Source organism: Bos indicus x Bos taurus, chromosome 29 (assembly GCF_003369695.1).
Source record: "Bos indicus x Bos taurus breed Angus x Brahman F1 hybrid chromosome 29, Bos_hybrid_MaternalHap_v2.0, whole genome shotgun sequence".
In the NCBI taxonomy this organism is placed as follows: domain Eukaryota; kingdom Metazoa; phylum Chordata; class Mammalia; order Artiodactyla; family Bovidae; genus Bos; species Bos indicus x Bos taurus.
Genome location: NC_040104.1, coordinates 36,260,401 through 36,274,413, shown reverse-complemented (window position 1 = coordinate 36,274,413; position 14,013 = coordinate 36,260,401). Strand labels below are relative to the sequence as shown.

General features: G+C 38.1%; 1 long non-coding RNA gene across 4 annotated transcripts in view; it reads left to right on the top strand.

Moving 5' to 3' along the window:
- The window catches only part of LOC113886252, a 1,111,906-nt gene that overhangs the window by 859,726 nt on the left and 238,167 nt on the right, over positions 1–14,013 (top strand). For all 4 annotated transcript variants that reach the window (XR_003509400.1, XR_003509399.1, XR_003509401.1 and 1 more), the window contains one exon: positions 13,898–13,975. This is a non-coding gene — a long non-coding RNA (uncharacterized LOC113886252). The remainder of the gene's footprint in view (positions 1–13,897; positions 13,976–14,013) is intronic.

Here is a 14,013-nt window from a genome sequence, read left to right as displayed (position 1 = left end):
AAATCTTGTGTGCACTCCTCTCCCCCATCTGTGTGTGGCTGTCAGGCAGGCAGTTAACAGCACTCAGGAACAGAAGTTAATTGGAAGGAGCTGGAGGTCTCCAGTTCCTTTGGTAATTACTGAAGGCACTCTCCTGCCTTGGAAGAGAGCCTCTTGCCTCTGCAGTTTGATGAAGAGACTCTTTTTCCTCTTTCTGTAGTCACAGAAGCAAAACGGAGCCAAACAAAACTGAACACTTTCTGTTTGTTTGACAAACCTCAGAATTATTTTAAGGTTGGGTACACTAAGCTTTAGGTTCAATTCAATTTCCTTCAAATACAGTTAAAAACCTTTGTGAAGAAGATGTGTCTAATTCACCACTTTTTCCCCAGGGCTCAGCCCTGTACCTGACACATAGTAAGTTAAATGTTAAGAATTTTCTTTATGAATATTATTATTGTTATTATTCATCTAGTTCCTACTGTGTATGAGACTCTGAAATAGTCACTTAAAGAAGAAAAAAAAACATTGACTCCAGAGTTGCACACTCGGGTAGATCTCTTAGCAATACTAGCATCTATGGTATTGCAAGCAAGCTGTTTCATGTTACTAAACATAAGTTTCTTCACCAACACTCTGCATATAACATTGTACAGATTAACTCATCTAAAACCATGAAAGGGCCTGGTATACTGACTGGCATACAGTAAGTGCTTAATAAATGGTAGCTTTCTTTCCTTGCTGCTTAGTGTATATAAGTATTATATGAACCACTGGGTCCACTTGTGGCTATCATCTTGCTTCCAATCTTTAACCTTAACATTATTAATTTAGAATAGGACAAGTTTCGTCTTCTCTCTCTTTGACCTATCTCTCCCAACTCTATTATCTCTTCCATTTGTTTTATTTTAGCTAAAAGACATGTTTTGAATAGGGATTCAAGAGCACAGACGTTTTTATTGAGTCACCAACTCATTGGAAAAGCCCCTGATGCTGGGAAAGATTGAAAACAAAAGGAGAAAAGGGCAGCAGAGGATGAGATGGTTAGATGGCATTACCAACTTAATAGACATGAATTTGAGCAAACGCTGGGAGATAGTGGTGGACAGAGGAGCCTGGCATGCTATAGTCCATGACATGGCAAAGAATTGGACAGGACTTAGTAACAGAACAACAACAACAAACTTATTGAAGCAAGCACTAGAACGTGCATTTGAGATACAGAAATGAGTACAGTATGATGACCCATTCCCTCAGGAAATTTACAGCCTTGTTGAGGAGACAGGGGTTTGCATGTGAAACTCAAATACAACACAGGTAGTTTTGGATAAGAGAAATTCTTGATGTTAAACTACTTTGTGGGCACTGAGGATGGAGTAGTCAGCTCCCCTGTTAGGAAGCAGATGAGTTGCATTAACGGAGGATTCAGATAGCAAGTGTTCTTTCCAGTGGACTTTTTTAAATGTTGAAATATAGTTGATTTGCAATGTTGTATTAATTTCTGCTGTTCATCACAGTGATTCAGATATATATATATATATGTTATCTTTCATCTTCTTTTCCATTATGGCTTATCACAGGATATTGAGTATTGTTCCCTGTGCTCTGCAGTAGGATCTTGCTGTTTATCCATTCCATACAATAGCTTTCATCTGCTAACCTCAACCTCCCACTCAGTCCTTCTCCCTTGCACCTTTCCCATGGTAACCACAAGTCTGTTCTCTTTGGACTGTGAGTTCCCATGGAACTTTGAAGAATGATCAAGTGTTTTCTAGGCAGCGAACAGGCAAACAATCTACAGAGAGAGAACAGCATGTGCAAATCCATAGAGCGATGCAGGTGATAGGAGATGAAAATATGTATTTGTTGCCAAATGATTACATGCTGCATTATGCAGTGGAAAGCATCATTAATAAGCTATGCAACAGAGTCAGCTGTTTTCAGAAAGGTATGATGGTGTGGATGGTAGACAGCAAATATTTCATTCCACTGCTGAGAATGGAGTAGGTGTAGCTGCCTCAGTTGGAGTCAAACCTCAGCCATGGGAACTATGTCAGGTTCAGTGGTCACCTGCAAAGCTGTGAGACCTTGATGCTTAATGAGCATCTATACCTGAGGTCACAGAAGGACCAGCTTGAATGCTATCTATTAGTCAAAAAGCAAATTCCCAGGGTACGGATTTGTTAATAATGTGATTCATAGACGGTCAGGAGGGTGAGAGGATAGAGGGACTGTGTGAGAGCCTAGAATAACTGCCCAGATGGCAAATTCCTTTACTAGGAGAGCAAATCTGATAGTGGAAGAGGAGTATGCATACTTTAGAAACATTTTAATGCAACTTCTGGAAGCTGGCAGAAGCTGAATACAGGAAGTAAGTGAAGCAGATAATTTGTATAGTTTAGTGACAGATGGCATGATAATGTGGAATCCAATTTATTCGAATTTCTTAGCTTAGCCCTAACTTATTCAATAAGAATAGGATTTTGTATTTAAACAAATCATTAGACTTGTTGGTGGAAATGTAAACAGCAATGTAATTCATGAAGCTATTTTTCCTGGTCTCCATACATCAGTCCTACTCTAAAAAAATTCATTAGAACTTAAAGCTAATAATTTGATAAGTTGAAATGTAGTTGTAGTCAATAATAATTTTTTACATATAGCATGATAAAAGTTGACAAGTACCTTCTAAATCATGTCTGTACTGAAGTGGAAAAACAGTGAAAAAAATTACACAAAAAACATGATTTATAATGCAGATCAAATGTCCTTCATTTTCTGTAAAATTTATTTGGCATTATTTCCTCACAAATGTTAACAAGCTAAAATAGCAGTGCTTATTGAATCTCCATTGTAATGTCTAGGTGTTGCCCAACTACATAGATTGACCATAACAGTCCATCGTCATAACCTTACACAGAAGACATTTGGTTGAAACAACAGTTAAGTGAATTAAGTATTGGACCTGGGGCCACAGGGTGCTGAAAGAGAAATCCAGTGCAAGGCAGGAGCCACATACATAGTAAACTTTGAGATTTAAAGATCTAAATCTATATACATGCTTAGTATTTTGTAAGTTGTTTCCAAAGTCCTTTCTTAAACCAATCAACAAACATCTATTTTGTACTTGCTGCTTATAGAGACTTTTGATAACCTAAAACGCATACTTCTGTGGTAGGCTTTTGAACAAGAGCACAAAACCGTCTCTTCCTCGCATTTATACTGTTTATAGTATGGTCCGTGCCGACTTAGTTGTGTCTGATTCTTTGCGACCCCACAGATTGTAGCCCATCCGGTCCCTCTGTCCATGGGATTTTCCCAACAAGAATACTGGAGAGGGCTGCCATTTCCTTCTCCAGGGAATCTTCCTGATCCGGGATGGAGCCCGAGTCTCTAGCCTCTCCTGATGGGCAGGCAGATTCTTTACCACTGTACCACCTGGGAAGAACCACAGGATATTTTATCACAAAAAATGTGATTGAAGCAAAAATCCTTGTTTTATTTTTATTTCCACCTTATAGTTGAGAAAAAAAAACCCTGAGTCTTTGAGAAGTTAGGTGAATTCATTGACCAAGGTCAGCAGGATTTGAATTTAGGCTTATAGATACTGTGTTCTTTTTCCTTTCTATTGTATTATTGTCGCATTCCTTTGCTTATCATGGAGTCAAAGAATTCGTTTCTCTTTTAAGCAGAGCTGTTTGATACAGCTGGCACCTTCCAAGTTTTAATTCTTCTCAGTGTAACTGGTTTTATCCCAAATGATCTTTTAAACATTAAAGAATAAAGAAATGCTATAGGTTTAAAGTCATAGTGTTGAAGAGTTTTTAATATGGGATTGCATAAAAATAATTGGGTTGAATAGCACTGGGTGTGCATTTTATGGGAAACAAATACATTTTTTTTTTTTTTAATTTATCCAAGCTAGTAATCTTTATTCTTTGTTCTCATAGTTAGATGGGATTTTTTTTTTTTTTTTTTGAGCCTATACTCCTTGTTAAAGGCTGTTATTGAAGCTTTTATAGAATCAGGTTAGAGGTCATTGTGCATATATTGTTTTCAATTTTTTACTGGTGCTGTTTATTGTTGTTTTATTATTATGGTACTACAGATAGAGAAAGATAGAAAAAGATGTATTGAAGAAAGTTAAAGTTTACTAAATATGTGATTTTCTTTTGCAAGTTACTTAAGCTTTCTGAGCTTTGGTCTGCTCTTTCAGGAAATGGGGCCAATAGTCAAATATCATGGAATTGTGATGAAGATTAAATGAGCCAGTGATTTAGATAGATATATAGATAGAATTATGCTGCTGCTGCTAAGTCGTTTCAGTCGTGTGCAACCCCATAGACGGCAGCCCAACAGGCTCCCCCGTCCCTGGGATTCTCCAGACAAGAACACTGGAGTGGGTTGCCATTTCCTTCTCCAATGCATGAAAGTGAAAAGTAAAAGTGAAGTCACTCTGCTGCTGCTGCTGCTAAGTCGCTTCAGTCGTGTCCGACTCCATGCGACCTCATGGACTGTAGCCCACCAGGCTCCTCCGTCCATGGGATTTTCCAGGCAAGAGTACTGGAGTGGGGTGCCATCACCTTCTCCAAGATAGAACTATAAATGGTACTTAAAAGTGAAGCATAAATCTAAGGAAAATACATGTGAGTTTAATAAAGTTAACATTTCTTAGGCACTTATATACAGGGCTTCTTCCAAGTGCTTTATCTATATTATTTATGTTAATGTTCATCATCCTATGAGACATATATCTTGCTGTTGTTGAGTCACTAAGTTGTGTCTGACTCTTTGCGATGCCATGAACTGGAGCACATCAGGCTTCCCTTTCCTTTACTAGCCTCCAGAGTTTGCTCAAATTCATGTCCATTGAATTGGTGATGCCATCCAGCCATCTCATCCTCTGGCATCCTCTTCTCCTTTTGCCTTCAATCTTTCCCAGCATCAGGGTCTTTTAGAGTGAATCAGTTCTTCGCATCAGGTGGCCAAAGTAATGGAGCTTCACCTTCAGCATCAGTCCTTCCAATGAATATTTAGGGTTGATTTCCTTTAGAATATCTTATTATCTCTATTTTCCTGAGGATAGAACTAATTCGTAGATTAAATACATATTTTTCCAGAAGCCCCACAACTACCAATGAATGGAGACAAGATTTAGGTCCATATTTTTCTGAGTTTAAAAACCAGAAGTGTAACCTGTATTTTATACTGTATTTCTTAATTTATCCTTATTTGTTAAGTGAGATATATAACCTAGTATTTGTTATATGGTTGCTGGCTTATGGGGAAATAATACATAGATGAAAGTTGTATAATTAGATATTACAGGAGTCTAGAAGTAGGTAAAAGAATGAACATTCTAATATATACTATTATAGTTAATAAAAATCTCATAAAATAAAATTCCAGGAGCAACATTCTCCCTCTGTTGATAATTCTTCTAAATGGTTAGTATGGGATACAGTTGTTGTGGTTTCAGATAGATCTGTAAATGGTACTTAAAAGTAAAGTGTAAATCTAAGGAAAATACAATATGAACCAAGCTAAGAATGAAAAATGTATAGGAAGTTCTCTAGCCTAAATAAATTGTGAATCAAGGTTGACCATTTGTAGCATATTTGATCATCCTGTTCTGAAAATGTTGGAAACATCACAAGATCAATGAAGCTACCAAGTTTTGTCAGACAAGTTAGTCTGTATTTTCTTCTTCTTGTCCTGTACCTGCAGACACCACAGCCAAAATGCCAACAAATTATAAATAAGGGCTAGTTGGAGAGTGATGCCTGTCAGTTTTCTGGTATTAAATGATATCAAGAATTAAAATCGCATAGTGGAAAGAATCGGAGAAGGCAATGGCACCCCACTCCAGTACTCTTGCCTGGAAAATCCCATGGACGGAGAAGCCTGGGTAGGCTGCAGTCCATGGGGTCGCGAAGAGTCAGACACGACTGAGCAACTTCACTTTCACTTTTGACTTTCATGCATTGGAGAAGGAAATGGCAACCCACTCCAGTGTTCTTGCCTGGAAAATCCCAGGGGCGGTGGAGCCTGGTGGGCTGCCATCTATGGGGTCGCAGAGTTGGACACGACTGAAGCGACTTAGCAGCAGCAGCAGCAGTGGAAAGAATAATGGAGTTAATTTCTCTGCTTTATCACCTAGTATCGTTAAGACTTCAGACAAGTTACTTTCTCTTATGTCTCATTTTCCATGAGATGTAAGATTAGAAAGCCCCAGATTCAAATCTTGGCTTTGTTCTTTAATAACATTTTGTTCTTACATAAGATCTATTATTTGCTCTGTCACTTATATCTTTAGTAAAAAGAAAAGTTAGTCTGAATATTTGCTTCATGGGGTTGTGAAGATTAAGCTAGGATAATATATGTAGGCATTTGGATGTGTGCATTGACATAACAAGCTTTTAATAAATATTAGCTTTAGTGTTCATACATCCTGCATTTTTCCTATCACTTATATTTTGCTCACTCGACTTCAGGCACTGTTCTAGTGCCTCAATGTAAGATATATATAATTGAAAATCAACCATGATCAGTATTAAATAGTACATATAAAGTGAAGAAGGACCCAGCATTTAGTAGATAATAAATTTCAGAATATATGATACAGTGATATAGAAATAAGCCAAATACCCATAGACATAATTTAGGTTAACAGAGAAGAATGAAGAGAGACACTTTTTTTTATTAATTCACTTTTTAATTCATTTATTGTCTTTAGCAGTCTCTTACTTATCACCATTCTGTGCCTCACAGGGATCCTATATACCAAGGTGAAAGCAAAAGTTAATAAGTCTGGGTTTCTTCCCTGTAGATTGTCTTTATTCTACAATCCAAGTGTCTGTGGATCAATGTCAGGGTCTGCAAATTTCTTAAAAGAACAGTCACAAGTGAGTATCTTTATTTTTCAGGAATAGCATCTGTTGATTTTATCAGCCTCTTGAGAGTACTCCTAGGAGATCTCAGTACAGAGAAAAGGGTGGACTCTGATTCTTATTTATTGCTTTGGCAATACTACATATCTTCAGCTGGATAGACCTTGAACTCAGTTCTAACTGGGTTTAAATTACAGATGCTTTCCCTGGTTGCTTTGTGACTTAACTTGAACCTCAATTTATACATGACCAAACCTTCTTTGGAAAGAATGATGCTAAAGCTGAAACTCCATTACTTTCGCCACTTCATGCAAAGAGTTGACTCATTAGAAAAAGACTGATGCTGGGAGGGATTGGGGGCAAGAGGAGAAGGGGATGACAGAGGATGAGATGGCCGGATGGCATCACTGACTCGATGGACATGAGTCTGAGTGAACTCCGGGAGATGGTGATGGACAGGGAGGCCTGGCGTGCTGCAATTCAGGGGGTTGCAAAGAGTCGGACATGACTGAGTGACTGAACTGAACTGAACTGAAACCTGGGATAGTGATACCTACCTTCTAGGCTTGTCCCATTAATGCATGCCAATAAGCATCTCACAATATCCAGCGCTTTGTAGGTATTCAAAATTAGTGGCTCCTCTCACCTTGGCGGCTGCCTGAGAGACCAGCAGGTTCCTTCCTCATTAAAAAGCTCTATCACAGCTTATTGTTATTGCCTCTGATCAGAAACCTGTGCTTTCGGAGACTAGTCCATATAAAAGTGATATAAAGGGTCAAAACATGAACACAGTTAGTGTTCATCAAAGCACGTATCACAATCCTTGTATATCAGCTTGCACGTCTCATACTGTATCTGTGGTGACCTCCTGTTGCTTTAGACATATTCCCTGTCACAATTTAATTGTGTTGCATTGTGATTCAGATCTCCCCAGGTATTATAGAAACTAGCTTTCCATGTCCGTGAGGGTGTTAGTTGAAACACAAGTGCACATTTATTCCTCAGATGCTTCTCAAAACAAGAGGAGCCTGTGGAGCTTTGAGTTACAACACAGCACAGACTAATAATGCGTCCCAGGAGGAATAGAGTCTGCTGAGAGCCACAGAACAGTATACACATGCTGGTAAGTACAAGGAAGATGGTAGAGATGGTGGAGGGACGTTTTATAGGATCACTGAGTGTCACTGCGAGAAAATCAAGCTATCACTTAGGAAAATAGAGTCACTATTACACTATATAGCAAAGACCATGCTGTTGTTCAGTCACTCAGTCATGTCCAACTCTTTGGGACCCCATGGACTACAACGTGCCAGGCTTCCCTGTCCTTCTCTGTCTCCTGGAGTTTGCTCAAACTCATGTCCACTGAGTCAATGATGCCATCCAACCATCTCATCCACTATTTCCCCCTTCTCCTCCCACCCTCAATCTTTCCCAGCATCCAGGTCTTTTCCAGTGATTCAGTTCTTCACATCAGGTGGCCAAAATACTGGAGCTTCAGCTCCAACATCAGTCCCTCAGATGAATATTCAGAGTTGATTTCCTTTAGGATTGACTGGTTTGGTATCATTGGTGTTCAAGGGACTCTCAAGAGTCTTTTCAAGTGCCAAGTTTGAAATCATCTTGTTACTATCTTGTTATTAATATTATAGGTTATTCTGATCATGATGCACGTATTGATTTCTTTAAGTGAAAATCTGTATGTCTTCCACCCATAGAGACAATGTCATGAAAACCTCCTGAATAAACTCATATATGAATCAAATATGGTCAGTAAAGAATGCTAGGTTGCAGACTTGAGTTCTCCACATGATCAAAACCCATACTCTCAATACCAGATCCTAGGATATATATCCCATGGGTATTAATGGGAAATCTTCTATGAATAGATCACCTTTCTTTGTAAACAAAATATTTTTAACATAAGTTGACATTTTCCAGTTTCTTATAAAATATCAGTGATGATATTTTTCAATAAATGATATTCCCATTTGTCACTGGATAAAGTCCAAATTCTTGGAAATGGTAAAGAATCTGCCTACCAATGCAGCAGACATGGGTTCGATCCCTGGGTTGGAAAGATCCCAGAAAAAAGAATGGATACTCACTCTAACATTCTTGCTGGAGAATCCCATGGACAGAGGAGCCTGGCAAGCTATAGTCCATGGAGTTGCAAAGAATGGAACACAAGTGAGTGAAACACTTTCACTTTTTCACTTATCCACAATTAGTCTGACTGACTTTAAATCAGGGAGATTTCTGCATAGAATATGAATCATTCTAACTGGATGAAGCAAATACTAGAAGATTACCTGTTAATAATACATATATTATATGCTGCTGCTAAGTTGCTTCAGTCGTGTCCGACTCTGTGCGAGCCCATAAATGGCGGCCCACCAGGCTCCTCCATCCCTGGGATTCTCCAGGCAAGAACACTGGAGTGGGTTGCCATTTCCTTCTCCAAAGCATGAAAGGGAAAAGGGAAAGTGAAGTCACTCAGTCATGTCTGACTCTTTGTGACCCCATAGTCGGCAGCCTACCAGGCTCCTCCATCCATGGGATTTTCCAGGCAAGAGTACTGGAGTGGGGTGCCATTGCCTTCTACGAAACATATACTATATACACATTATAAATATATGTATAATATAATGCATTTTTAAGCTCAATATTCAAAAAACTAAGATCATGGCATATGGTCCCATCACTTCATGTCAAATAGATGGGGAAACAATGGAAACAGTGACAGACTTTATTTTCTTGGGGTCCAAAATCACTATGGACAGTGACTGCAGCCATGAGATTAAAAGACACTTGCTCCTTGGAAGAAAAGCTATGACAAACCTAGACAGCATATTAAAAAGCAGAGAAGTTACTTTGCTGACAAAGGTCCGTCTAGTCAAAGCTATGGTTTTTCCAGTAGTCATGTATGGATGTGCGAGTTGGATCATAAGAAGGTTGAATGCCGAAGAATTGATGTTTTCAAACTGTGATGCTGGAGAAGACTATGCTGGGAAAGATAGAAGGCAGGGGAAAAAGGGGATAGCAGAGGATGAGATGGCTGGATGGCATCACCAACTCAATGGACATGAGTTTGAACAGGCTCCAGGAGATAGTGAAGGACAGGGAAGCCTGGCATGCTTCAGTCCTTGGGGTTGCAAAGAGTCAGACAGAACTGAGCAACTGAAAAATGACAATATAGGTATAATATATATGTATGTGTTTATATGTATAATTTGCTTTACTATTCACTCTCCTGTTGCAAGTTGCATCATAAGTCATATTCCATTTCTCTGACCCCATGAAGATTGTTAAGTTACTTGGATTTAGAAGGTTGAGAGTGAGATAGAAAACACACAGCTCTTTTTGTGTTATCATGTTATTCTAATAAAAGAGACACTTCCTAGTTTCCATGAACTTTATTGTGCATTAATTATGTGCTTAACATGTATGTCATGTCCCAATCTAATGTGGTGTGTTCATTTCAGTTCAGTTCAGTCGCTCAGTCGTGTCCAACTCTTTGTGACCCCATAAATTGCAGCACGCCAGGCCTCCCTGTCCATCACCAACTCCCTGAGTTCACTCAGACTCACGTCCATCGAGTCGGTGATACCATCCAGCTATCTCATCCTCTGTCATCCACTTCTCCTCCTGCCCCCAATCCCTCCCAGCATCAGAGTCCTTTCCAATGAGTCAACTCTTCTCATGAGGTGATCAAAGTACTGGAGTTTCAGCTTTAGCATCCTTCCTTCCAAAGAATACCCAGGGCTGATCTCCTTTAGAATGGACTGGTTGGATCTCCTTGCAGTCCAAGGGACTCTCAAGAGTCTTCTCCAACACCACAGTTCAAAAGCATCAATTATTCAGCGCTCAGCTTTCTTCACAGTCCAACTCTCACATCCATACATGACCACTGGAAAAACCATAGCCTTGACTAGACTGAACTTTGTTGGCAAAGTAATGTCTCTGCTTTTCAATATGCTATGTATTGTAATTAATAATACAAACTTCTAAAATAAAAACTGACAAATAGAAAGCATATGAGCAAAACTAAATATTTTTTGTTTAATTATTTTTCCTAAAGGCAAACTAATAATGAGGAATAAGTCTGATGAATATAAAACTCCACCATTCACTCATTTGTTTACTGAAAAGTTACCCATTTTCCTCAACCTGTGATTGTTCCTCTGTTTTAAATGTTACTAAAAGATAATCTAATTGGCCTCTCAGTTTTCAAGATAATTTATCTTTGCTAGTATTGTTTCAAGGTTCAGATGCATACTTTTTCATCCAACTTGTGCTTGCACATTAAAATTAAAGGATAGAATATTGCCTATGATTCTTCACATTTAGCTCTAGCTGTTATAGAATATGATCATACATATATTTTAAAAGGTTTGCAATATAATTCAATTACAGAACCTAAATGCAGACTGTGTTGTCCCCTGACCATTTATTCTACCTCAAGCCTTGGACACAGACTTTCTAATTTTATATTTGTTTTTCAACAGCATGTATAAAAAATACACTAAAAGCTGCCGCTTTCTCGACAACTCATGGTCATAGTTAGTTAATTATTTAATGCCACCAAGAACAAGGCAGGGCATGCAGTGAGCATGAACTTGACTCTAAAATAACGGTGATGGGTTTAGATCCCTTGGGTCCCCAGTGTGTTCTGTACTGATACAGTAAAAGGGGGGGAAAGTCTCATCAATATGCAAGTTTAAATAGGAATCTGTCCTGCCACATCTGCTGACAAGATTAATTATAGATCTCTGAACCTGATGTGTTTTCTTAATATCTTGCATCACTTTACTGGCCTGCAGTCAAGCTGAAATACTAGATATGGCTTTGTATAATTCTCAAGTCTAGAGTGACATTTTGCAGTGCATTTTGTCTGGATAACTTAAAAGTTTTCATTAATAGTTTGTCATTAGTCTTTGAATTTGTTCATTGAAATTAGGATAATCTTTTGGCAGTAGCAAAATTCTGAAAGAATGCAAGAATCCTCTCCCTGAGAAAGTGCAACCATTTTCTCTAGGCTGTATATCTTCAAATGAAAGGGCAAGGAAGTAAAGACAGTAAAAATTATTGCAAAGTATTTTGCCTTGTGAATCACATAGTCTTCCAAGAAATAAAAGGAAAGGGAAGGGAAGGGAAGGGAAAGGAAGATCCATGGGATAACAAAGAATCCGAATGCTAAATGACTGAAGTGACTTAGCATGCATGCACACTTGCAAGGGATAATGATAGAAAGGCAAACTATTGGATCAGATTCAGGATATGAAGGATGGATATTGTGTTGCTTTATTTATTTATTATATCTGTTTAGGATGGGAACAGAATTAGGCTGGACAAAAAGCAGCTGAATTATTATCCTCATGAAGATTGCTTTTTAATTACCATGACCACCACTAACATCATCATCATCAATTATGTTTCCAGAAAAATAAGAAAATAGATTAGGATAATACATTGAAACAGTTGAACAATAGGCTAAAGCAAAACTGGTTGTAATTGTATAATCTTTATTCAACAGGTTATTGATTAATTTTCATTGATATATAATTCACATAATAAAATGTTACATAACATAAAATTCACCATTTTATAGTGTACATCAGTGGTTTTCATCCTCCCTTCCACCCAGTGCCTTAGCAATCTGCTTCATTGTTTTCTTATTATTTGGTCAAGTCTTGAAAAGTTGTAGATCTCACTCTTAGTTAGTCAAGATTTACTAATCTGAGTGTTAGATTCTTACTGTTGCTGCAACAAATTGCAACAAAGTTAGTGGTTTAAAACAATAAACATTTAGTGTCTTATAATTTGAGAGATCTTACTAAGATAAACTCAGTGTTAGCACGGCCACATTTCTTCTGGAAGCTTGAGGGATAATCCATTTCCTTGCATTTTCCAGTTTCTATAGGCCATCGACATGCTTTGTTCATGGTCCCTTTCTTCGTCATCAAAGCCAGAAACATAGAATCTTCCAGTCTCTTTGACTCTGTTACTCTTGCCTCCATCTTTCACTTATAAAGAGTCTTAGGGTTACATTTGGGACCACAAAGATAATCTAGGTAATCTCTCCATCTCAAGGTCCTTAACTTAATCACCTGTACAAAGTTGCTTTTGTCATGTATGGGAACATGTATGGGTTCTAGAGATCAGGATGTGGACATCCTTAGAGGAGGGTGTTTTCAACCTAACACACTGAGATTCATGTCAAAATGTTATATTACATGAATAATACTGTTGTAGTGTATTTTATGTTCAAAATGTCCTTCACACCTAGAAAATGTTTTTGAACACTTCTCTGGATTTCACAGCCTAAGAAATTTAAAAGCACTCCTAAAGATAAAAACTAATTTCCAGAGAGTTCACACTCTCTCACTGTGTATCAGTTTCATCTGAAAGGAATTCCTTTTACTGATTTCCACAAAATATATTTATCATTTTAGCTGGAAGTTTTGCCTCTTTTACAAAATGTTGAAAGTTTGTAGGGATGACAATTTATTTTATTGATTCCTTCTTTTTTTTCACATGTACCTTTCCCATCTGTCGTCTTTGTCTCTCTACCACTCAGATACCCTTGAATCTCCCAATTCATTTCTATTGTGCAGGGCAGGCCATTTTTTTTAACTTCAGTTATTGAATTAAAAAAAAAAAAAAAGATGCCAAAGCACTTCCGTGCAATGGGCCTTCACTGAAGAATTTCTGTGTCTGATGAAATGTCTGTGGCTATGGTTGGCAAAGTGATCTTTCCTCCAATTATAAGTATAACACTATAACTTCCCAGGTAATTTATAAACACTTCTGAAGAATGAGTTCATTTTCTTTTTTGATTTTCATTTTCGTTTCCCCATCTATTCATTTTACTCTCTTTGCACTTCCAGGCCTAAAACTGTACTAAAACTGGGCTTAGTACACAGTGCAACCACTGTAACTGCTGTTGACTGAGAAACACTCTTATGAGGCTGTCATTATAGCAGCTTGCAGGTTTCTTTTCCTAATTTCAAATGCCTTCTTCATTTTAGATCACCCCAGGTAGCCATCTCACAGCATCCATCTATCGATTCTCCCTGCGCAAGGTGAAGAAGAAACCACTGGAGAAGGTAAGGCTTTCACTACCCAAGAGCACTGACTCAAAATT